Below are 26,692 nucleotides of genomic sequence, written 5' to 3'. Positions count from 1 at the left end.
TCCGGGCACTTTTTCTTCCTTTGATTTTGAAAATCTTAAAACAAACACAATAAAACATTACTGATGGAAATATTTTTATACAACAGTGTCAAAGAACTACTCATTCTCATCAACTAAGAGCCAACATTTAGTTGCACAAAGCAGATAAATAGTGGAGGACTTTCCCTACTTTCCAACCCCTTGGGCTTGCTCATGAGAGATTTTTTTTTCTCCAAAATTAGGCCTCAATCTAAATTCCAAGGACTAGCTCATGTATAAACTAGCCTCCAGCATTATCATACTACCTTCATACCTACTGTATATTATCCCTATTGCTCTGCCTTCCCTACCTCAGCTGTTATGATAATCCTCTACTAGCCACCAAAAATGTAAGTAGGCAGGGATGCAATATCATGGAATGAAAGAGATGTTCCTGCCCTTTGGTATGCTATTTTTTGTCTATTAGGCTTGTTTTAGAGAGTAAACAAAAGTTTGTGGGATAAAAATAGGGCTGCTTTGAGAAGCTAAAGTCAGTATTGTTAGCAGTGTCAAACACCACTTTCTCTTTAACCAAATTCTCTGTTTTGGTGAGTCCAAAAATATTGTGAAAAGCTTGGGGTTATTAGTCACTACTGGATGTTTTCAAAAAGTCACTTTGAGAGCTTTATTAAGATCATCTCCAGCTACTTTGTACTACTATTTCTCTGTCTCTCTGTTTCTGTTTCTGTCTCTTTCTGTCTCTCTGTCTCTCTCTCTCTCTCTCTCTCTCTATATATATATATATATATTCTATTGCCCAAACTATATTTTAAATCTCTTGAAAGTAGAGAACACTTGAAGGTACCTTGTCTTATGTTTCTTTGTATTTGAATCCATCAATAAAGATTCATTTATTCATTCATTTATTTAACACATTTCAAATGTCATTTCTATGATTCCTTAACTGAGCCTACCCACTTTGAAGTAATATTTCTTCATACCTATCTTTGTACCCCTTACGTTCTATTTTGTATTGCAGTTATTTGATTATGGGTCTTATCTCTCCAATTAAATTGTAAACTGCATGGTCATGCAGTATCTGTCATTTTATTGATCTCTGCACTTTCCTCCATGACTAGCCTGGCACCCTGAACTTAATAAGTTCTGAATGTTTGTTGAATAACATAAAGTATATCAATAACTTATTCAACAACAAAAAAATCCAACAAATATGTGTCCTTCCATGTGCAGCATACTATGATAGATGTCAATAAAAATAATTAAGACTTTTAAATAGGTTAAAATATAGTAAGGGCAATAAAATACACACACATAACACATACAACTGAGAAACATAGGTGAAGCCAAGAGGAGTTGAAGGTTTTGGAGAAGAAAATACTGGTTTTAGAAATATCATTGTGGTCCTCGGTGCTTCCCGAGGAGGGAACTCTCTCTTCACTGGCACCATGCCTGCCCTCAGATCGCTCATGAAGCCCAAAATCATCAGGAAGAGGACCAAGAAGTTCATCTGCCACCAGTCAGATTGATGTATCAAGATCAAGAGAAACTGGCGTAAACCAAGACGCATTGACAACAAAGTGCGAAGACGATTCAAGGGCCAGATCTTGATGCCCAATATTGGTTATGGAAGCAATAAGAAGACAAAACACATGTTACCTAGTGGATTCAGGAAGTTTCTGGTGCACAACGTCAAAGAGCTAGAAGTGATGCTGATGTGCAACAAATCTTACTATGCTGAAATTGTTCACAATGTTTCCTCGAAGAATTGGAAAGTCATAGTTGAGAGAGCAGCTCAGATAGCCATCAAGATTACCAATCCAAACGCTAGACTGAGGAGTGAAGAAAATGAGTAAAAATTTGCACATTTTTATTTGTGTTAAATAAACCACCAATGACAAAAAACAAAACACAAAACAAACAAAAAACCCCAAAACATTTAGTGCCTACTATGTGCATATCATCCATCTGAACACCGAAGATACTACTCTCTAGATTAGATAAACTCTCTAAAAGCATGCACCATGTCTTATAAAATTTTTTATTCCTCACAGTGCTATTTCTTTTTTTGGTTGTAAAATAATATATACTTTTGTGGAACTTATTTTTTATTATTTTTATTCTTTGTTTTGTTATAAGAGATGGTTCACTGGGGATATGAGATATCATATATTTACAAATAAGGTGATGCAATAATTGGAAAATGCAAAGTACAGCAATTCAGGTTTCTCACAATCCCTCTTTATTTTTGACTAAATCAGGCTCCTCTCATTCCATTTATTGAATATCTCCTCTGCCTCTTAGTCTAAATCTGTGAATATTAGCATTTGAGTGTTTGCCTTTACTTTCCCAAATGGAGTAAACTTTGTGAGAGAAGTCTCTATTAGCCTCTGATTTGACCCTCCAAGGAAGGGATAATGAGAGTGGTGAAGATTGAGACAGTGAAATCTTTCCATTTCCCAAACCAGGATTCCACCCATCCCATCCAAGTGGTGTCAACCCCTGAATTTTCTGCTAATTCTTCAGCCAGCATACCTAAGCCTTTCAAGGCTCTAGTTATTGAACCATCAGGGACAGTATTATTTGGGATAAAGGTGCAGCATTGGCCACCCAGCATGACACACACTCCCACTTTTTCTGCTAACATCATTTTGATGAACTTCTGGTTCCAATCTACATTTTTAGTTATGGTTACCCACTGTAGGAGAGATTCTGGCACACCCCATGGGACCCCTATGCTATCTAGGCAGATTAGAGTGTCAGATGACCCTTTTTGCCCCTCTGGGCTGTGTTTCTTTCTTGATTTAGACTCAGATTCGGAGAAATGCTCAGATGCCACGGTAAAGGGGGTGGCCAGCCACACCAACCCCCAAGTCCCAGCCCAGTTAGGGGGTAAGGTTGGTCTTCCACTACAATACCACCATAGGTCGGCTCGGGGGAGGATCAGGGATGAAAAATCTATCAAGTTGTTCTTGGTTACTTCCCATGTTTGGACACAACTCATATTACCCAAGACCAGAAAGCCTCTCACCCACCTGGAGAGACAGGCAGAATGGTTTCCTGGGACTCCAACAAAAGTGGGTATGATCTTTTCTGCTGTCCTTTTTATTACAGGGAAGAGTGGCTCCAAATCCCTGCAACTCTCACCCTTTGCAACCCATTCTGGTATAATTGAAGGAGACACCGGAACCACTCCAGGATAAAATGTGGACTTAGAGTATGGGCAGCTGGTCTTCCCAAAGTGCTGACCCATTTCATCTGAGTATTTGAATCTCCAAACCCAGTCTCTGTCTCCACTGTCTGTCTCATATCCTTAACTTCAATGGCCTGTAATTCAGGAGTTTCAGGGTTTCCTAATTTCCCCTCTGGACTTGGAGAGGTTATTTCTGGAGTCTTAAAAGGATAGGGGGATGTAGGATCCATGGGATTTTCAAAGGATATTCCTATTCTTCCTATGGGATCAGTTCCTCCTTCAGATGCCCATATATCAAATCCTTTTTGCTCCTCAATTACTTGTTTGCCTGAACAGCTCCCACTACCCCAAAATGTTACCTCCCTTCCCCCTTTTTGTACCAGGCTTGGTATATTGTACATTAAAGTCTTTTAAAACTTCACCCTCAGTCTATCAGATTCCTTATTCACAGTCTACTGCTCATGTTTTGGCTCTGGTTTTTCTTCTGGAAAAGGTACCCCTTTTACTTGAGAGTAGTGAGTCCAGTTTTGCTCCTCAGTCCTCACTGCAATGTCAGTGAAAAGTAACACCAGGAACGGCCCTTCCCAATCAGGTTCCAACTTGTTGCTCTTCTAGGCTCTTATCAATACCCAGTCTCCAGGCTTAAACTGGTGAGCTAGAAACACTAGAGGAGAAGTCTGGGCCAGAAGTCCCTTCTGTTGGAGTAAAGAAACAGAGGCAGAGAGGCCAGAAACATATTCTCTGAGAAACGTATCTTTCATTTCTATTATTGGGAACTCTGTTTCCCTTCCCAAGTAAGGATATCAAATCTTCTTGATTTGGGGTGGGGGGGTGGGGGGGTTACTATTCACATATACATTTAAGGCTTGGCATACCTGATTTTCATTAGACCCAAATTTAGGTCAAAGTACTGAACCTCCCTTGAGGGGAACCCCAGCCCATATTAGTCAACAATATTTTATCATTCTCTTTTTGCATTTTCTTCTATACTTCTCAAGTTTATCCCAGATTTCTAATTTGTCTCCCAAAGGGCTGTCTTTGGGAATTTTTGGGAGATGTACTTTCTTCCTTTTCTGTATCACTAGAGGTGGCATTCCTCATTTTACTTAGTTCCTTCAACACAGTCTTTAATGAATCCTTTGAATTCTTGGGAATCACTCCCACCTGGCACACTGCTTGGCAGCCTGGTACCTACAGACTCAAACAGCCTGGCACACTGGCACACCGAAAACCAAGAAAGAGAATCCAGGAATCCCAGGATCCTGCATCAGGAGTGAAAAGCTGTTCCAATGAGAGATGTCGCAAATGCCCCATGCTGTTCAAAGATTTATGTAACGTAACAAAACATTCTATAAGTTATCCTCTCCTTCTCTTGAAACAAACTTGAGATGTTAAAAACTTCCCTAAGCCATAAAGTTATACTCCGATACCCTTCTAATTTAATATAAGACAATTAAGAATAGAATTTTCATCTTTGTTTCATAAAGAATCTAATGCCATTGGTACCAGATGCCGTGGCCAAATTCAATATTGTATTTATCATGCCACCTGGGATGATCATGGGGGTTACAATAAAAGAACAGAAGTTGCCAAGCCTCATGGAATACAGTGCAGGGGAAACCAAGTCAGGCTTAATCAGATGCATGGGATTGAGATGTCCATGACATCAGGCATATAGAAGGGGGGGATCAAAGTCAGGTGTAAAATGAGATGGCATAGCCAGCCATCCATTGCTATGTGCGTGTGTGTGGGGAATGAAGCCAAAAGAATCCCGCCCGGCCCCAGCTTTTGCTGATGACTGTTCTCTCTGCCTTTCCCAAAGCAGTACAATACCTGAGCTTCAAGAATCCCTCCCCTCCTGCTCTTCTTTCCCCATGGATAGTTGGCACCTTGGTTCCTCAGATCTGATCACTCAGAAGAAGGCAATTGATGTCTTAAAATGGTAAATTTCCCATAATCCAAGTCTCATATGGATTTAACAACTGAGGATAATTTGATAGCAAAAATGTGAATTAAGTTTGTAGACAGTTCTTATCCTTATAATAATTTATTGGCCCAATCATAAGCTCAATTCTTAAGGACAAACATGTATGGAATCCAACCAGTAATTATAAAACCCCTTTAGAATTGCTGAACATTTAGACCATGCTCGAATTTTAAAGATACATTGCCCTTTTGACTTTCAAGATTGCTTCTAACAAAGAAAACCTAAAATAACAGCTATTTTTCCAAATAATAATTACAAATATATAACTTCCATGAATGCATATATAAAACAAAATACACATGGAAGAATAAAAGACAATGAAAATCAAACTGGCTTAAAACACAATCTTTTTGTTTGGTTGGTTTTTTGTGGGGCAATGGGGGTTAAGTGACTTGCCCAGGGTCACACAGCTAGTGTGGAAATTTATTTTGATTTGGGGACACTACCTTTAGGCTGAGATTAGAAAGTCTTAGGCCCTCAGGGTCTCTTCTGTGTGGGAGGTGCTGGTGCTCCTCCCCCTTTGCTTCAGCTGAGCCAAAAAGCCCATGGGCTGTACAAGACACCAGGTCAGACAGCTGGGGGAGAGCAGAGCTATCCCAGAGATCCCGGGCTCATCCAGGCCAGGCTCTGGCATAGCCTGTGCTGAGGCACGGGATGCTCGAGCGGATTAGCTTTGTCTGTGGGGGTGCAGGAAGCCCTGACATTTGAGTGGAGAGAAGGAAGTATATATAGACCTGGGAGTTAGACAGCAAAGGGGGAATCTGACAAGATTAGCAGGGAGACCTGGCATGGACAAGAGGACTGGGAGAGGGCAGACGAGAAGGAACGGGAACAGAGAAAAGAGAGGCTGAAGGACAAGACTGACGGAGCAGACAGACAGACAGAACAGGAGGCAGAGGAGAGCACAGAAGCGTTCAGCACAGGGTACAGGTTGGAGAAAGTGAAGATTAAGAGAGCAGAAGGACTGGAGCACTAGGAGAACAGAAGGAGAGGTTGATGAGAGAGAAACAAAGGGGTTCAGGGGTGGCAGTAAGGAGAGGAAAGTTAGAAGCAGGGGAATTCACAAAGTGAAAGGGGCTCAGACCTGAGTAGTGAAAGTGGAACATATCCTGAGGCAAGAGGCAGCTAATTTCCTTATTGTATTAAAAAGGTTCCAGGAGCAGCAGGTGGAAGCACCAGAACGGGAACACAGTCAGGTTGTACATTTTATTTCCCTGTATTCTTAATTTTAAATAGTATCTCATCAATAAACTCTGCTTTGATTATTTAGTTAAGAGGCTTCTTAATCTTTTGCTTATCAATTTTGGGAGTGGAGCAGTGTGTTGGAACTTTATAAATGGCCCATGTTAAATTAATAGCAGTCAGGTAACCAAATAGTCAAAAGTCCCCAGATTAAGTCCTCCAATAAGATTAGTCCCCAAATTAAGCTAGTAGTTCAAAATATTTCTACATTTGAATGGTGTCCGTGAAGGGACTTACAGCCCAATTATAATTTTCCTAAACTTATCATTTTTCATATAATCACAATTTTTCATAAATCCAAAATTATAATTGTTCCAGATTAGATATAGTTATTAATAATTAATTTTTTTACACTAGTAAGTGCCAAGTGTCTGAGGCCGGATTTGAACTCAGGTACTCCTGAATCCAGGGCCAGTGCTTTATCCACTGCACCATCTAGCTGCCCCCAAAACACAATCTTTTTTTTTTTTTTTTTGGTTTTTGGTTTTTTTTAGGCAACGGGGGTTAAGTGACTTGCCCACGGTCACACAGCTAGTAAATGTCAAGTGTCTGAGGCCGGATTTGAACTCAGGTACTCCTGAGTCCAGGGCCGGTGCTTTAACCACTGCACCATCTAAAAACACAATCTTAAAAGGATGAAAATCTCTGTGAATAGAACCCTTTTATCTGAATCAATGAGGAGGGCTATATAAATACAATTTCTTACACAAAAGCTGCAATGAAAGCTTTCAGTTAATCAATAAACTCAAACAGTATTTAACCCTTAGCAAAATCATAAAACCAATTTACAATAGCATGCAACAATTGCTAAATATTACTATAATTTCCATCTCAGGATTTAAAGTGGAATTTTCAAACTTTTAAAAAAATGTTTTCTCACAAAAGTTGCAAGCCAAATAATAAAGTTTTCTTAATATACCAATAAGTCCAGATTAAAACAGCAAGATCCCCTTCACAGTTTAGTGTAGCAATTTGGATGCCCTAGTATTCATTTCTTTGCAACAAATTAACTCTCAAATAGAATGAGCCTCCTAAATCCCACAAGTATAACATACACATAACTTTCTCTCTTCTAAGAAAAGGCACTGGATTCACACTCACCTTTCCCAAACAAATTAATTGCCTGGGGCTAACAGATCTTTGTTAATCCCAGACTCTTGAAGGACCATTGGGCCCCACCTTCCCCAAACAAACCCTTTTGTTTTTTCAATGGAGCAAATTAAAAGAACCCCCTCCCTGGGATATCAAACCAAAGGACAGACCCTCCCAAAGAGATACTGAGTAACTCCAGGACCACCATCCTTCACTCCAGTGTCCCCCACCTCCAGGGAAGACAAGATTAGGTGTGGCTGCTGTCCCTGTGGTGTGAGGGGGAGAGATGACCTGAGCGATCTGGAGCTGCCCCTCACCCAAATTCCCTCAGCCACCACCAGTGGGGGATTCCCTCAACAAGGTAACCCCTTCGGTCAGATGATGACCCCCCTGGACCACAACCACAACCACACACACACACACACACACACACACAAATGCCTGCTCATCTCCTACACAGGGAGAAAGGCATCCCAGTGAGCTATGCCTCCACACCATGTTCTCTTCTCATGAAATGAAATTCAGGGACCTCTCTCCTGGCTTTCCCCCCAAAAAACAAAACATTATACTAAACCCCAATAACATTTTGCTCTGTCCTCACAATCCTGGGAGGTAAGCTTTCATTCATAAATTTACCCAGTACCCCTGCAAGAGATGTATAGTAGTGACTCCCCACCATGAGCCTAACAAACCAGAGCGCTGGCTTTTCCTTCCTCCCCACAGCAGTCCCTGTTTTGATAAATTCTTACCCCCTTGGTGAGCATGCTCCACCCTGCGTTTGCAACATCTCTGCTGAGTTCCTCGGACTCAGGAGTTGGGGGTGGCCCCCTCCAGGCTCCAACCATCACTAGCGAAGAGCACTAGCAGTGCTGGAATGTGGAGGATCCCTGCAGTTCCTTACATCTCAGTGGGACCTCCAATTGTGAGGGGAAAAAACCATCCTCTTCTCAATAATTCTCAGGAACTCAACAGGGATGTGGCAAAGGTTCTTTATTTCTTCTCATGAGGAGGCACCCTAGTGTGCAGCTAGTGGGTGCCCAGAAAGGGGGCTCACAGGCCCTGTTTTATACCCTAGTCCCTGAGAACTACAAAATTTACTGAGAACTGATTCCCCACCCAGGCCCCTCTTTCCCAGACAAATTAATTGCCTGGGCTGACTGTCTTTGTCATTTCCAGACTCTCGATGGATTTATGGACCTTCCCCCAAGTAACTTATCCCCTCCCAATGTTCCCCATCTTACTCCCTGGACTTTATGTTATGTACCCCTTTTAGGGTCCAGTTTCTATTCAGAGTCTGTAACACCTATACTTAACTTAGGAGCAGTTCTATTATTTCTTTTGTCAAAGGTTCATTTACATTAAGTAGCTATATGTCACTGGAGCAATCTTTTGGTTCCCTTTTTGTTCTGTTACCTGATAAAAAAAACCCTGTCCTCTGATCCCATCTTCGGGTATTCCTAGCTTCAGAGCTTTGCGATACCATGAGCTATAGTTCCTCTGCCCCAATTAAAGACTTTATTTCTCCTATATTGTTTCCTTAATTTCCAGGTTAACATCCCTAACACAAATGGACCCTCTCCTTTTTCATCACTGGTCCAATTACTCAAGGGTTACAATCTACTATTACTCAAGGGTTACAATCTATGGGCAAAAAACTAGCTAATTGGAAGGCAGTATTCCCACCCCTCTTCCTTGTATGGGCATAACTCATGAGTGGCCCTTATTGAGACCAGGGCTCCTAGAACCATGTGATTTTGTTAACCTGAGGGGGAGGAGGGGATCTGAGACCTTTGTCCTACAAACAGATCAGGAGGAGTATGACTGACTGTTATATCCACATTGAGAGAAGACAACTACCCATTTTCTCACAAGGTTCTACCTCACACCTATCAGATTAGCAAAGTTGACAAAAAAGGCTGGGGGTGGGGGGGAGTTACATTCATGAACTATTTTTTAAAATCAGAAAAGTATTTTATTATTTTCCAGTTACATGTAAATTTTCAACATTTGCTTTCATAAGACAGAAAGCAATCTGATATAGGTTATATATGTACAAGACAGAAAGCAATCTGATATAGGTTATATATGTACAATCACATTAAACATATTTCTGCATTAGTGATGTTGTGAAAGAAGAATCAGAACAAAAGGGAAAAACCTCAACAAAAATGTAATAACAGTATGATTCAATCTGCATTCAGAATCCACACTTCTTTTTTCTGGATGTGGAGAACATTTTCCATCATGAGTCCTTTGGAATTGTATCATTGTATTGCTTAGAAGAGCCAAGTCTATCACGATTGATCATCATACAGTGTTGCTGTTACTGTGTACAATGTTCTCCTGGTTCTGCTTACTTCACTCAGCATAGGGTCCACTTAAGTCTTTCCAGGTTTTTCTGAAATCTACCTGCTTATTATTTCTTTTTTTTTTTAGTGAGGCAATTGGGGTTAAGTGACTTGCCCAGGGTCACACAGCTAGTAAGTGTTAAGTGTCTGAGGCTGGAGTTGAACTCAGGTCCTCCTGAATCCAGGGCCGGTGCTCTATCCACTGCGCCACCTAGCTGCCCCTCTGCTCATTATTTCTTTTCTTTTCTTTTTTTTTAATTATAAAAGTATTTTATTATTTTCCAGTTACAGGTAGAGATAGTTTTCAACATTTGTTTTTATAAGATTTCTAGTTTCAAATTTTTCTTCCTCCTTTCCCCCTCCCAAGACAGCAAGGAATCTGATATAGGAGGTACACACACACAATCATATTAAACAAATTTCTGCATTAGTCTTGCTGTGAAAGAAGAATCAGAGCAAAAAGGAAAAACCTCAAATCTGCATCCATATTCCACAGTTCTTTTCTTTTCCTGGATTTGAAGAGTATTTTCCATGATGAGTCCTTTGGAACTCTCGTACAGTTGTATTGCTGAGAAGAATCAAGTCTATCACAGTTGATCAATACATAATGTTGATGATATGTGTACAATGTTCTCCTGGTTCTGCTCATCTCACTCATCATCAGTTCATTCAAGTCCTTCCAGGTTTCTCTGAAATCTGCCTGCTCATCATTTCTTACAGCACAATAGTATTACATTACATTCATATACCATAACTTGTCAGCCATTCCCCAATTGATGGGCATTCCCTCCATTTACAATTCTTTGCCACAATAAAGAGAGTTGCTATAAATTCATTCATGTACTACTGATGAGTTGTGAACTACTCCAGCTATTGTGGAAAGCAACTAAAAAGTTATTAAACTATACATAGCCTTTGACCCAATAATACCACTTCTAGGCATACTTTGATCATCACAAAGAGATCAAAGAGGAAAAAGACCCATATATACAAAAATACTTATAGCAGCATTTTTTATAGTGGCAATAAAATGGAAACTAAAAAGTACCCATTAAACGGGGAACGGCTAACCAAATTATGGCATATGGTTGTAATGGAATTAGTGTGTCAGGAGTAATAGTTTGATATTGTTTTTGAAATGCTAGCTATTAACAATAAGACAAAATGGAGTAAATAAGCATAAGCAAAAAGGCATAATTATCTTTATTTGCAGATACAATGATTTGCTTAAAGCATCCTAGAGCTTCAACCAAAAAAAACTGATGCAATTACTAGCTTAAGATATAGTATAAACTTGCAAAAATTATCAAAAAAGATTAAAATTTCATAACTAAAAAAATACATTAAAATATGAAAAGTGACCAAGAGGCCCTCAGGACTAAAGTGAATATGAATGCAAAAATAAAGACTTAAATGACTGGAATAATATTCATTGTTCATGGCTGGGTTGTACCATAAAATATAAATGATACTACCTATATTTACAGATTTAGTGCTGTTCCTATCAAATTACCAAAGGGTTACTTTAAAGAACCAGACAAAATAGAAAAATATATCTGAAAAAAAAGTTAAAAAATCCCAAGGTCCATAATGAACAACTATGGCAACAACAAAGAATGAAAAGGGCCTAGATTTATCAGATCTTAAACTATATTACATTAAATCATCAAAAGTAATTGGCATTAGTTAAATCAAAATGTCAATAAACATTAGGTACTAAACAAAAGCGATCAAACCTAGTAGCCTAGTCTTTTATCAAACCCAGGTAGCAGCTAGCATGTGCAATAGATAAGAGTACTAGAACTTAAGAGTCAGGAACAGCTGGAATCCTCCTTCAGACATTTACTAGCCATGTCACTTCTCCCAAATAACAATCCCAGGAGTGTTGCAGGGATAAAATGAGATATTTGCAAAATGATTTGTAAACCTTAGAACACTATTACTGAACTCTGGTACAACTATCAGTGGGCTAAAGAATTCCCACTGTTTAATTTTTTGCCTTTGAAACCTTAGCTCCTAGTACAGTGCCTAACAAATGGCAGGCAGCTAATATTTGATTAAAAGACATCGTGAGGGGCAGCTAGGTGGTGCAGTGGATAGAGCACTGGCCTTGGAGTCAGGAGTACCTGAGTTCAAATCCGACCTCAGACACTTACCACTTACTAGCTGTGTGACCCTGGGCAAGTCACTTAACCCCAATTGCCTCACTAAAAAAAAAAGACATCGTGAACATTGAAACGAAGCAAGAATTAGGCTAACACTAGCATTTTACATTGTATAACTAAGCCATCTTGATTGTGTTGGTGTGAAGAGAATCCCTTCATAACCTCTCCCCCTCCTACCTTTCCAGTCTTCTTACACCTTACTCCCTGAAAAGTATTCTCTATATTCTTCTGGCTATACCAAATGACATTCATCTCTGCTACATTCTCTCTGGTCTCCCATACGTGGGAATTCTCTCCTTTCTGATTCCTATCTCCTGGCTGGCTTTGTTCCCACTCAACTAAAACTCTACATTCTACAAGAAGTCTTCCCTAACACCTCTTAATTCCAGTGCTTTCTGTCTTTTATTTCCTATTTATCCTATGTATAGCTTGGTTTGTATTTGTATGTTGTCTCCTCCTTTAGACTTTAAGCTCCATGAGAACTGGGGCTGTTTTGTTTTGTTTTGTTTTTTGGCAGGGCAATGGGGGTTAAGTGACTTGCCCAGGGTCACACAGCTAGTAAGTGTCAAGTGTTTGAGGCCACATTTGAACTCAGGTCCTCCTGAATCCAGGGCCAGCACTTTAACCACTGTGCCATCTACCTGCCTCTTTTGTCTCTTTTTGTATCACCAGTGCCTGACACATAGTAAGCCCTTAATAAATTTTTATTAAATGAGTGAATGGATGAATGAGGAGGAAGAGGTAAACAAGGAGGAACAAGTTGAGGGAATAAACACTGGCAAAGAAGAAACAAAACCCTTTTTTTTCTGGATTATACAAGTGTTTTAGGAAACCTTCGAGATTAACCTGAAAAAACTGAAACAATATCTTCACCAAAGTAGCAATATATAAAAGCCATAAAAATCATCAGCCTTTTTTACTTACCAACAAACCCAGCAGGACTAGGGACATAATTCCACTCAAAATATTTCACAGACCCTCTTCTTTGCACTTAGTACATCCCCCTGGTATTAAAGCTATTTGTGTATATTTTCCTCCACCTATCAGATGGTAATCGTTGAAAAGGGTGGAGAATCTCTTCCAATCTTTACATCCCCAAGAGCTAATCCAATGCAAATAGTAGACACTTAAATATTTGAATTGGAATATCTCCTGGGAGAAGTGCAAGGGGCCTGACTTGGCCCTATACTCATCCCTGGGCCTTTGGACTGGGGGATTATTGCAAACTGGAGGCTGGGGACTTCAAAGGTTTTAAATTCGCTTTCCTTTATGGTCCATCTCCAGGGTCAATGGTGGGCATAACCTTGGTGACAATGTCGGGGCTTCAGGGCTGGAGTCCAATGTGGTCAACTTCCCCTCCCCCCTTCACAAAAGCCACCAACACACAAAGGATTGACGTCCCCGGCGGCTCTGCACACACACACCCTCCCCATTCTCCTCTTCCCAGTAATGCACGTAAACCCCAGTCCGTCTGGAGTCCGTTACTTCTCCCCCAACCCTGCATCATCCTCATGCTTCATCTTCCTCTTCCTCCTTCCTCGTCTCCTTCCCCTGGCGCCAAATCTGAGTCTCTCCAAATCAGTTACTTCTTGGCCCAAGTCCACCGGGTTCCTGCCTACTCCGCTCTCACCCCCCACCCCCCCAAGGCCAAGAGAGCCAGTCCGCGCCAGCTCGCTCCTCTTCGCCCACTGAGACTGGCTGTCCCCAACTGCCTCCTGCCAAGCACGAGCCCGGCAGTCGGGGGCGCGCGCGAGAGACCAGGCCCCACCCCGCCCCCCGGCTTCCTTCTCGAAGAAGGGCGCGGAACAAGTTTCCGTGTTTCCCTCGGGGCTCTCCTCGGAGCTCAAGAGTGCAGCCCGCCTCGCGCCGAAAACTGAGAACCCCGGAGAGAGGTGGGGGGCAGGGGGAAATGAGCAGTGCGGTAGCGGGAAGGGGAAAGAGGGAGAAAGGGGAGGAGTCTATGGGGAGGCGGAGGAGGCGACGCGTGGCTCAGCCCCACCTCTCCAGGGTGGAATCCCGCTTCTCCATTGGTCGGCGCGCAGTGTCAGTCTCTCCCAGCCTCGACAACGAGGCCGCGCCCACCCATCACTTTCCCTGCACCCCGCCCCTTTACCGGATCTCGCTAGTGTCCGCCAGGCCGCCTTCAGCCTGAGCTGAGACTGAGCTGAGTCTGAGCCCGCTCGTTGCACGGAAAAGGGGAGGGAAAAGCGGCGGCGGCCGAGAAGGAGCATTGTCTGGGCAGGTGGAAGACGATACGTTGCCCCGCAGCTAGCAGCACCACCTGTCGCTAGACGAGGAGCCCGGTAAGGACCCGTGCGGGCGGTTGCTGGGTTTCTGGGCAGCGGGAGGAGAAGAGGAGCTGCCCTCGGTCGGAGTGCGAGTCCTGCTCCTGGGGCCTGCCCCGCGAGTGCGTGGGACCCTGGGAGAGGCGACGGCCACGGCCTCCATCTCCCGTCCCGGCCTCCATTCCCCCCCCGCCCCCACCTGAGCAGGCGGTCCTGGGGCGGGGGGGAGGGGGAGCGTACTTCTCTCGAGTGCGGGGAAGGGTCCTACGTCCGCTCCTTTCTCCCGAGAGTGGCGTCGCTGGGACCCTGGGTCCGGGGGTCGAGAGGATGGACGGAGGGAGGGGCTCGGAGCCCCGGGACCTCCCCCCCCCCCCACCTGTGACCTCATGCGACCTCTGGCTACCTTCCCCTGAACGCCGGGTGCGCCTTCAAGTTCTCGGTGGTGAAGCACCGATGGTTTTACCTGGAAAAAGAGCTAGAGCATCCCTGTCTCGCTTCCTGCCGCCGGCTTACCCGGCCGAGTTTGCCTTTGGAAAACAATCCTGAAGACGAGCATTTCTATCTGGATTAATGTCGTTGGTGTGCCCCTGTGGTCCCCGAGGGAGTGAGGTTGTGGTCGCTTCTAGTATTGGAATGCCTGTCTACCTTTGAGGGACAGGTAGTTGTTTTGTTTTAAATGGACGGGCCTGTTTTAGGAGACAAAAGGAAGACTGAGATAGTTTAGAGAAATTCAGATTCAGTTGCATCTAATAGATGGGCAGCAGGTGGTTTGATTCGGTTTGGTTTTGCCTTTCTAGGGATACCTCTCTGTGTGTCAAATTTCCTTGGCCCCTAAGGATGAAATATCCGTTTTTGGTTCCAAGCAGGTGCTTCTTGATGATGACAATGATGAGTCTTTAAAAATATATCAATAATTGACTTTGGTGTGCATGCTGTCACAAGTATGAGCAAAATAATAAATTGTAATAAAGATGTAATAGAGATACTTTCTTAGGCTTAATGTAGCTTTGCAATTTGTATTCATGTTTTAATAGTATCACTAGTATTTTATAACCCTAACCCTTTAAAATTACAAATATCCACCTCTTTTTATCTTTCTCAAAGCATTGAGGAAGATGGAGAAGAGAGGAACATTCCTATTTAGAAAATACTTAACTGCCTTTTTTTTTTAAACTACAGAAATCAGGGTGGACTAAATCTATCAAGTTGTTTACTGATTATTATGGTAGCATAGTTAAATAAGTGGCATAAATTCAGGGGAAATAAAAACAGGTAAATTACTAATCATTTTATATTAGAAACTTTATAGGATCAAACGTTTTTAATTTGTTACTTTGTAAACTGACTTTTAACCTATAGGTAGTTTTTTTTATGACAGTTATAAAGACTAGAAAGTTAGACATACAAAATGGAACTGCTGACATGGCTTTAACAATAAAATGACTAGGAAATGTTGGGCAGGGTATTTTTAGAGCAGAGCTGTGCATTCCTTTTAGAATTAGGACAAACTTTTGTATGTTAAATATTTGAAAAAAGCATCCTTTTCCAGTTTTCTCTGGGATCCATGCAGCAGCATAGACCAATTCAAATTCCAGCCCAACATCCATCCCCTTTTTCTTGGAATTTTTTTTTTCAGTGGCCTTCCACATATTCTTCATGAAGGAAACTTAACAAACTTAAGATCTATAATATACACTATATAAAACATATATATATATATATCTTATGCCTTAATAAGTAGTATGCCTATTAAAATATTTATTATTTATTTTTATCATTTATATAAAATAACAAAGCATTTGCATAGACTTTATTTGATCTATAGCAACTTTATGAAGTGAGGAAAATAGCATATATCCCACTTGTGAAGAAACTAAGGTTCAGATAGATTAAGAGAGGAGGGTTTGGGTTTGAACACAGGTCATATGACTTCATGTATAAGTGCCTTTGCCACAATACCAGCTTGTCAGACTAAAAATTATGCTAACCAAGAAAACTTCTGACAATGTTTTGAACATTTCCTGTTATTTCCTTAAATTTAAAGGAAACCTGATAGGTTTCCTTCCATTCTACCATTCCACTCTAACTAACACAGTTCATGTACTATTTATATTTAATTTTAACTCCTTTAAAACACTGTGGAATTAAACTCGAATAGACTTATGTAATTTTAAAGTAAAAGATTGTTTTCTTTTGTAAATGTAAATTAGTGTGATTATAGGAGGTCTAAATGGCTGTACTATGTTAAAATGCAATTGGCACTAAAATCAATGGTGTTATTCCTTTAAAGAGTGGAGCTGTGAGTAAAAATAGGTTGAAAAAATGTGCTTGATTGTAATATATATTAAAATAGCAAAATTTTATTTAAAAGTAATTATTTTAGTTTCTTGAATATATGTGCTTTATCATTTTGATAAATGCTGCATGTTTCCATTTAAACTTAAAAATGAAATTAATATTTAGAAATACATATATAATGTTATTTAGTAGAAAGTTCTTTACTGAATTCTATGTTATATTTTCTGTAAAGACCTTAATCACAGGGAAGTAAAAGTATTGTAGAGTACAGTAGAGTTTTTTTATTATATTATGTTGTAGTCAAGGGAAGTGATAGTACTTTGTTTTGTAGGCTCTAAGTAACCACCTCTTTGCTCCTCACTATTAAGCATATTTTTATGGTGGTTTGGAAAAAGGTAATGTCCTACGTACTCTTTTTTTTGGGGGGGGGGTCGGGGCAATGAGGGTTAAGTGACTTGCCCAGGGTCACACAGCTAGTAAGTGTCAAGTGTCTGAGGCCGGCTTTGAACTCAGGTCTTCCTGAATCCAGGGCCGGTGCTTTATCCACTGCGCCACCTAGCTGCCCCCTCTACGTACTCTTACCATCAAAAATGCAGAAAATTGCCATGAGTTTCCAGAACTGAAACATAGATGGACCTTGTTTTATACAATAGAAATTTTACTAAAAAGCTGTATGAAAGTGAACTTTTTATGGTATTATGTTTAAAGTACATTAGAGTGGTAGCTTCCAGACTCTTTTGATCACCTATCACTCTCAGCACAAGATTTTTGAGCATGCACATCCCCAAACATATATTTATCTGTTTGTAAATGATATACGTGTACAACTGTACTACTAGTTATACATATAACAAAACAGACAAAAATTGAAATAAAAGGAGTAAGATAAAAATGATATAATATTGGATTCTAGATTTAATAGACAGCTCCTAGAATTTAGCAAGTAGGGTTGTGCTATGATCAGATCTGCACTTTAGGAAAATCACTGTCTTGGAAGATGAATGGGGAAAGGGAAATGAGACAGTCTTGATGAAAGATGATGAGAACATGGACTAGGATAGTGGTTGTATGAGTAGATAGAAGTGAACAGATGTGAGAAATATGGAAGTAGAAACAAGATTTGTCTGGGAACAGCATATATGAGATGAGTAGAGTGAGGAATTGAGGATGACACTGAAGTTGCAAACCAGGGTGACTAGAAGGATAATAGTACCCTCCACAGTAATAGGGAAGTTTGGAAGTAAGGTAGGGTTTAGAGAAAAAAGAATGGAATGAAATTTGTATCGCAGAACACAACTCATCCATACCTATTCATCTTTTTTTTGCCTATTTTTTAATCATAAAAGTATTTTATTCTTTAACAGTTACATGTAAAGATAATTTTCTTTTTCTTTTGTTTTTTTGTGAGGCAATTGGGGGTTAAGTGACTTGCCTAGGGTCACAGCTAGTAAGTCTTAAGTGTCTGAGTCTGGATTTGAACTCAGCTCCTCCTGACTCCAGGGCCAGTACTCTATTCACTGCGCCACCTAGCTGCCCCCTCTAAAGATAGTTTTCAACATTTGTTTTCATAAGATTTTTAGTTTCAAATTTTTCTCCCTCCCCGTTCCCCAAGACAGGAAGCAATCTGATATAGGTTATATATGCACAATCACATTAAACGTATTTCTGCATTAGTGATATTGTGAAAGAAGAATCAGAACAAAAGGGAAAATCTCAAAAAGAAAAAACAAAAACAAAAGTAGAAACAGTATGGTTCAATCTACATTCAGAATCCACAGTTCTTTTATCTGGATGTGGAAATCATTTTCCATCATGAGTTCTTTGGAATTGTCTTGGATACTTGTATTGTTGAGAAGAGCTAAGTTTATCACAGTCGATCATAACACAATGTTGCTGTTACTGTGTACAATGTTTTCCTGGTTCTGCTCACTTTACTCAGCGTCAGTTCCTGTAAGTCTTTCCAGGTTTTTCTGAACTCTGCCTACTCATCCTTTCTTGTGGCACAGTAGTATTCCATTACATTCATATACTACAACTTGTTTGGGCATTCCCTCGATTTCTAATTCTTTGCCACCACAAAGAGAGTTGCTATAAATATTTTTGTGCATGTGGGTCCTTTTCCCTTTTTTATAATCTCTTTCCGATATAGACCTACTAGTGGTATTACAGTCCCATAGAACTTTGGGCATAGTTCCTGACTGCTCTTCAGAATGGTTGGATCAGTTCACAACTCCACCAACAATCATGCCTGTTCATCTTGTGCAATTCACTATCCCACTGATAAAGGAAAAGGGGTCAGAAATTCTTATCTGCCTGTATGTAGGACCAGCTGCTGCAGCCAAGTGGTGATTCTGGCAGGTTAGGGTATTGGGTACACTAGAAAAAGAGGATTTTCCCGGTAGCATCTGCACAGTTGTTGGTTCAAGTGCCCAGACAGGGTTAGGTTATGATAGCTGAGGGAGCCACAATTGCTACGGAGTGGTGTAGAAGTTTAGAGTTTACATTGCTGGAGGAGAGGCCTTGGGTAGTGTTGGGAGAAAATAGGTGTGGTTGTGTTGGAGACAAAACTCCTCAATTGTCCATTTCTGGGAGGGTGAGATTTGACTCTTCTTACCCTGGATTAATTGATTCTCTACCTTTTGTTGTCATTCCATGGCTCTAGTTAACATTACCACACAAGATAGTTAAAGACAAAATCAATCTCTCTCTCTCACACACACACACACACACAGTTGTGTACACATATAAGTCTGGATGTTCTATACTGGGTTTGCTTAAAGGAGTGTATGTGTACTTCTGACAACAATAATAATAGCTCATATTTCTTTAGTGTTTTAAGATTTTTCCCTCAACAAACCAGTGAGTAGGTAGTATTCTGTTTTTTGTTCCATTTTACTAATGAAACAGACTCAGAAGTTAAATGACTCTTCCATTGTTACATAGCTAGTAAGGATTTGAACTCTGTTACATACCAAACTACCTAAACAAATTGAACAGATGACTGAAATTTGATTGAGCCACTGAAGATAATTCATTGTTACATAATAAATTTATGACAACTCCAGAATGCTTAAGTAGCTTTAGAGACAGGTTGGCATAGTAGATAGAATGATGGGAGTCTGGAAGAATTGGCTTTAAATTCTTTTTATTTTTTAATTTTTAATTTTTTTTTCTGGCTTTAACTTCTGCTGGATGATTTAGGACAAATCAGTTAGCCTACTAAGTTAGAGGAGTTGTAATTTGTATCCTGGGGGGGGGGAGTTCCCATATTGGAGTTACCCACCACAGTGACGAAATTATAGCCCTGAAATTACGAATCCTCCAAAATACCTTTATTGAGTAGACTTAAAGGGATTTTAAAATGTCTAAGTTAAAGATATCCTTCTTTTCTTTCTTTTTTTTTTTTTTGGAGGCAGTGGGGGTTAAGTGACTTGCCCAGGGTCACGCAGCTAGTAAGTGTTAAGTGTCTGAGGCCGGTTTTGAACTCAGGTCCTCCTGAATCCAGGGCCAGTGCTTTATCCACTGCGCCACCTAGCTGCCCCTTATCCTTATTTTCTATATTCATGTTGGCGTTTGTAAATAACATTAAAAAAATCCCCATAATGTTGCAGCTTACTGATGATAAAAGATGTCAAATTTAAATCCTTTTTTTTTTTTTTGGACTGAAGGCAAGAGATTTTGATTTGCACACAACGTATAAATGCTAGAGGCAGGATTCCAGGTGAACTTCAGTGACACACAAATCCTGTACTTTATACACTAAACCATGCTGCCTCTCATAATTAAAAGGCATACTTATTTTTCTTCCAAAAAATTCTCTTGAGTTAAGATGCTCTATGATGTTTTGGGGAAACTGTACCTAAAAAGGAGACTTTTAACTGTTTTAGGCAATAGGTGCATAAGTCTTGAGCTAGCAGGTACGTCAAAGATTATCTAGTCCAACCACCTTCTTTTCCAGTTGAGGAAATTGAGGCCTAATGGGGTCTTCAAATGACTTTTCTAAGGTTACAAAATTGGTAAGCATCAGAGTCAGATTTTTAATTCAGATCTTCTGATACCAAAGCTGGTGCTTTTCAACTAGAATACACTGTGAAAAATAACTGTTTAATCTGTAATTTTTGAATTTTGTCCTTTGAGTTCTGATAATGGTACTTAACAGTCTTTCACAATTTTATTGAAAATAGATTTTATTATGATACTCTGCATCTATGGAAAATATGAAAGTCCACATAAATTGTGCGTGCTATATAAGGTACATAGTTGTGAAACCACTTTAATGAGTAAAATCTTCTTAGCATTAAAGAAATACATTTGTAGCCTGAGCCCTGTGGTTGGTTGATCACATCTTTGCTAATGATGGTGCCATATTCAAAAACAAGACATTCTATAAGTGAATGCCTAGAACAGAAGCCCCAAGTCTCCTCTGCATCAAAGACAAGCTTTATAATGGATCTTCATTAATAATGATTTCAGTGCTAGAGTGGGTCACATTTTAGCAAATAACTGAAGTATACTTTAAACATTCTGCAGGGTTGTAAAGTGGAAGATTCTTTGTTTCACACGAGTCCAGTAGGCACAAACTACATGTTTTTAGATTTCATTTACATGGAAAAATATTCTTGTTAATATAAGTTAACTAAATGATTAGCTATAGTTTACGAAACAGTAGTCATTTTATTACCTTCTGCCTCTGCAAGTCCTAATAGTGCTTATCACAGAGCTATGAAGGAGAGAAAAACCGAGAATCACTGTAGGCAGTTTTACTTCCCCTAGAGCAAAGCTTCTTAAACTGTGGGTTGAGACCCCATATGGGGTCACATAACTAAATGTGGGGGTTGCAAAAAATTTGGCAGTAAATGTTTGATTTGTATGCTTGTTTTATATTCCTGTATACCCAGGGTTGTGTAAAAATTTCTCAGGCAAAAAGGGGTCTGGAGTAGAAAATGTTTAAGAAATTCATTCCTGCCCTATAGAACTGCTTGCCCCTTGTTGTATGTAGTGTTATACCTGGCTGTAAAACAATCAAGCACAGGCTTTTCTACACACTGATTATAACTATGAAAACCTAGTTTAAGGGAGGAGGGGTTGGGGGTCAGTGTTGATGGGTCCTGGTAATCTTATTAGTAACAGAATTACTATACTTATACTGTTTCTGGCTCTACCTTATTTGATCCTTTTATTCTCTGCATCATGCCCATAATAAACTTCTGTGTGTCCCTGGAGATATGGGGGCAGAATGTGGAGTAACTCCCTTTAGGTGTAGAAGGAAGGGAACATTTTCTCCATATCCATTTAAATCCCAATAGGGTTGCCTTCTGTTATTCTATGACAATTCTCTTTCTACTGCTAGAACAGAAAAGCTGGCTCATCGTTTTAGTAATTATGTTTGACAAATTATGATGTATAACATATTAATAGTGGATAGGTTATGGCTAAACAATGCTCAAATTTTTAGATGAAAAGTGAAAATGCAAATATCTGAATATTTGGTGTAATTTACTATATAGTTAAAACATTTTAAGATTTTATTCAGATATATTAATTCGTTAAATAATTTTATAGTAATTATTATTTCTATTAAATTATGTTTCCATGTTACCAAGGGTAAAGAATGTATATTGTCCATACTATAATGACCTGGGCCTAGAATTATACAGGACAATGAGGAAACTGAATTATTTTTGGAAAATTGTGCAATTTAAAAAATTTTAAATGTTTTGTTGATGCCTTTTTTTATACCACAGTCACTTCCCTCACCCCCAGACCTTATAACAAACAAAAATAGTTAGCAAAACCAACCAAACTAGAAACTGCATCTCGAAAATATTCAGCATTCCACTCTCATAGTCCACCATGTCTCTGCTAAGAGGAAGTAGAATGTCTTTTGCAATTGGTGCTGTGGTTTAAAAAAAAAGATTATTGCATTTAATCTGATTTCTGATTTTTAAAGATTTTTTTAAAGTATTGTTTTACATTATTGTCATTATATATATATTATGTGCCAGACACTCTGCACCATGCACTTTACAATTATTATTTCCTTTCATCCTCACAAGTCTGGGAGGTAGGCATTACTATTATTCCTAATTTCTAGATGAGGAAAATAAAGGTTAAGTAACTTGCCTCGTAAGTGTCTGAGGCTGAATTAGGTCTTCCTGATTCCAGGCCCAGCACCCTATCTAGTGCACCATCTAGCTACATTCTGGCTATAATGTAGAAAGTATGTAAAGTGATGTGAAATGTATCTGAAACTGTAGAAAAGAGCTCTTTTGAAAAAGGTTTCTAAGTGCCAAGCTGAAGAGTTTTGTTTTATCCTAGTAGCAGTTCATTCAATTATTCATTCATTGTTGGAGGTGATGTCATGACTTGCAGGAAATTGGATTTAAGTGAGGCAGTGCTGTGCAAAGCCCCCAGCCTCTCTCCTCCAGAGCCATCTGAGTCCAGTGGCAAAATATAGACCAGGACAACTGGAAATGGTCCTGGATGCAGTAGGACATCTTGGCTTTTTTAATCTAAGGTGTTTTCCAGGTCTCGGTTTAACTGAGGCAGTGTTAAAGCTGTGTAATAAATGAGGCAAAGAGTGGCCTCTTTTACCCAGCACAAAAATGAATGAATGAATGAATCTGGGAGGGGGAAGGCCCTCAAGGTTTCTGACCAAAACAGAAACAATTGCTATTTACAATCACTCTGAGCTATCCAAGCCCAAACACTGACCAAGTAGCACTTGGACTGGGACCTATTGTTGGTCAGTCAAATGAGAGCCCGAGTGATTTTTGTTTAAGACATGGTCCTTTAAAAAGGAATCTAGCCAGGAAACCCCAAGATAACTTGTACAGTTTCAGCAGTCAAAATTTATATTCCTTTGGGCAGAGCTCCCACAGGTAAGGGTATGATTCCGTATGTGGACAGAAGGAGAGAAGGGAGGAAGAAGAGGGAAGGAAGGAAAAAAGGGAGGAAAGGAGCTGTGTTGCCCAACTGGAACTGGCCAGTTGGGTCCCAAGTGGAGCAGCTACTACTACTCACAGATTGTTGTTTGTCTTTAATTTTCTAAGAGGACCATGATATCAGGAAGGTGATGCCATGACTTGCAAATGAATTGGATTTAAATGAGGGAGAGCTGTACCAAATCACCAGTCTTACTCTCTCCTGGAGCCATCTGGGTCCAGTGGCAAGATATAGATCAGGACTGGAAATACCTCCCACCTTAGTAGCAATAGGGAGCCCTAAAAGAACCTTGATCAAAAAAACAATATGGTTAGATATATGCTTTTTAGGAAGATTATTTTGACGTCTGTATGGAAAATGGACTGGAGAAGGGAATGACTGGAAGCCAAGAGTCCAATTAGAATGCTGTTAATAGTAGTTCAGATGAAAGGTGATATGGACCTGAACTAAGGTGGTAGTCATCTGTGTGTAAAGAAGGGGAAAGAAGCTAGAGATATTATGGTGATAGAATTTCATGAGAGTGAAATAGAAATCCAGGCATTCAGTTCCAGTCAACCCGAAATTACTAGCTGTCCATTCGAAAGCATGTGATATAATAGAATACTAGATTGAATTGAAACTCATTTTTGACACTTACCATGTGACCATGGGCAAGTCACATAACTTCTCTGAGCCACAGTTTCTTCAACTATTATTAGAAATAGTAATGAGTATAAAACCTATAAATCCTCAAAGGACTATTTTGTGAGAATCACATGAAACTTATAAATTGAGTCCTTTATAAATCATAAAGTGCTTATATAAACATCAGTATTATTAGTAACCTTCCAAGGTTGTCCTGAGAAAAAATATTGTATAAATATGGGATATAATTATCATGAGATTATAGGTATTTTAGATGCCATGGAGCAAGATTAAGGGAAAGCATGGTATTAGGGCACTGGTGTTAGAGTCATGGAGATTGTGGGTTCAGATCCCACCATGGACATTTAATAGCTGTATGACCCCTGTCCTTCAGTTTCTGATCTTCACTTCTGTCCTTCATTTTCCTTATCTGTAATATTATCATACACAGTGATCTCTGAGATCCCTTTCAGCTCTAAATCTCTGACCTAATCACATAACTTTGAATTATTTTTAGCTTGGGCAAGTCATTTAACTTCACTGGGCTTCAGTTTCTTCATGTGAAAAAGGAGGGAGATGCACTAGATGCCTCTGAGATAACATTTTCACTCTAGAGCTAAGATCCTAGGCTCCCTCTTCTCAGCCAAGAGGCAGGGGTTTTCAGGGACAGGTTTTTGCATACATCAAGACTCATTGTATTAGTTGCTTTAATATGTTTGTAGATGCTTCTTCAAACTCCCTAACCTTCCATTTCCTCAATCTCCCTAAGTCCCATGTCCTATTCCTTCATTATACTTCAGCCACACATAGAGATAGTCACACTAGATGTTATCTTTATTTACAATTAGAAACTCTAACATGCCGATATCTGACTATATCATCATCATTCCACCTCCTTCCCTTTTTCATGATTCATATCTTTTCCTTTCCCTAATCAAGTTCTTCTTTCTTCTACCTCCCTCAATATTTTCTCAAAATGTTAACACTACTCTGGATTTCATTTTCCTCTCTCTCCAACTTGTAACCCACTAGTAACTCATTTCAGTTCTATTCTGTCCTCTCCTCTTGAATTCCTTGCTCCCTTGTCTTATCCCTGCTTTTCTCCTACCAAATCTCTGCCCTGGGTTACTCCTAGCATTGGTCTCCTGTACTCTTACTCAAGAATCAAAGTTGGAGGAAGTTCCATAGCCATGCTGAATGGATACACTATAAATTAATATTATCCAGCCATAACTAGTCCAATCATTGTAGCAAGCCACTCCTTTTATTTTTCCTTAATTGCTCCCCACAGAAGCTATTCAAGACCTTCTCTTCCTTCCTCAAGTCTGCCCCATCATCCCTTTTCCTCACGCCTTCTCACAATTGAAGATCTTTCCTCTTATTTTACTGAGAATATTGTGGTCATTTATATCCTAAGCTCCCTTTTCTCCCTTTCTTTCCATCTCAATTCCCTTTCCATCTCCCATTCTCCCTTCCTCCAGTGTCTGACAAAGAGGTGCAACTTCTTGCCAAGGCTAACCTTTCTATATGTGTGCTTAATCCTACACCTTAGGTTGCAACCTCAATCATCCCCACCCCAGCCCTGAATCTTCAACCTCTCCCTATCAACTGATTGCTTTCCTACTGCCTTCAAAACATGCTCAAATTTGCATCTTTATAAAACCTTCACAAGACCTACCATCCTTCAAGCTGTCATCCTATGTCTTTCTTCCCTTCCTCAGACAAACTCCTTGGAAAAATTATCTACCAATTCTAAAGGTCTCATGATGGAAAATGCTATTCATATCCAGAGAAAGAATTGATGGAGTCTGAATACAGATCAAAGGATACTGTTTTCACTTCTTTATTTTTTCAAAGTTGTTTTCCTTTTGTTATTTTTCTTCTTTTACAACATGACTAATGCAGAAATGTTTTACATAATTGCACATGTATAACATATAAAATTGCTTACCATCTTAGGTAGGAGACAGTCATGAGGGAGGGAAGGAGATAATTTGGAACTCAAAAAAATTTTTAATGAATGTTAAAAATTGCCTTTATATGTAGTTGGAAAAAAATTAAATACTATTTTTTTTTTTTTGCAGGGCAATGAGGGTTAAATGGCTTGCCCAGGGTCACACAGCTAGTTAAGTGTCCAGTGTCTGAGGCTGGATTTGAACTCAGGTCCTCCTGAATCCAAGGCCAGTGCTTTATCCACTGCACCACCTAGCTGCCCCAATACTATTTTTTAAAAAAGGAAAAAGGTTTTCTCCACTCAGTGCCTCCACTTCCTCTCCTCAACCTTTTTTAGTTTGGCACCCAGCCTCATCACTCAACCGAAAACTGGAACTGCTCACTCGAGATACCAATGATCTCTTAATTCCGAAGGCTGATGGTCTTCTAATTCTTAATCCTTCTTGACCTATTTTAGGGCTTCTTAACCTGAAGTTTGTGGATTTCAGGGAGAATCTGTGAGGAAAAAAAATGCATCTTTATTTTCACTAACCTTTGGTTTCCTTTGTCATCCTCTGTATTTTATGCATTTAAAATCATTCTTC

General features: G+C 39.8%; 1 protein-coding gene and 1 pseudogene across 1 annotated transcript in view; both read left to right on the top strand.

Moving 5' to 3' along the window:
* Window positions 1-1,424: 1,424 nt before the first annotated feature.
* LOC122735546 lies at window positions 1,425-1,881 on the top strand (annotated as a pseudogene).
* Window positions 1,882-14,076: 12,195 nt separating this feature from the next.
* Window positions 14,077-26,692, top strand: part of ME2 (malic enzyme 2) — an 81,155-nt gene continuing 68,539 nt past the window's right edge. Inside the window, exon 1 of the mRNA XM_043977657.1 lies at window positions 14,077-14,306. The gene's annotated coding sequence lies outside the window, so the exon portion shown is untranslated. The remainder of the gene's footprint in view (window positions 14,307-26,692) is intronic.

This window comes from Dromiciops gliroides, chromosome 1 (assembly GCF_019393635.1).
Source record: "Dromiciops gliroides isolate mDroGli1 chromosome 1, mDroGli1.pri, whole genome shotgun sequence".
Lineage (NCBI taxonomy): Eukaryota > Metazoa > Chordata > Mammalia > Microbiotheria > Microbiotheriidae > Dromiciops > Dromiciops gliroides.
The sequence above is the reverse complement of the archived record's forward strand: the minus strand, read 5'-3'. Positions and strand labels throughout refer to the sequence as shown.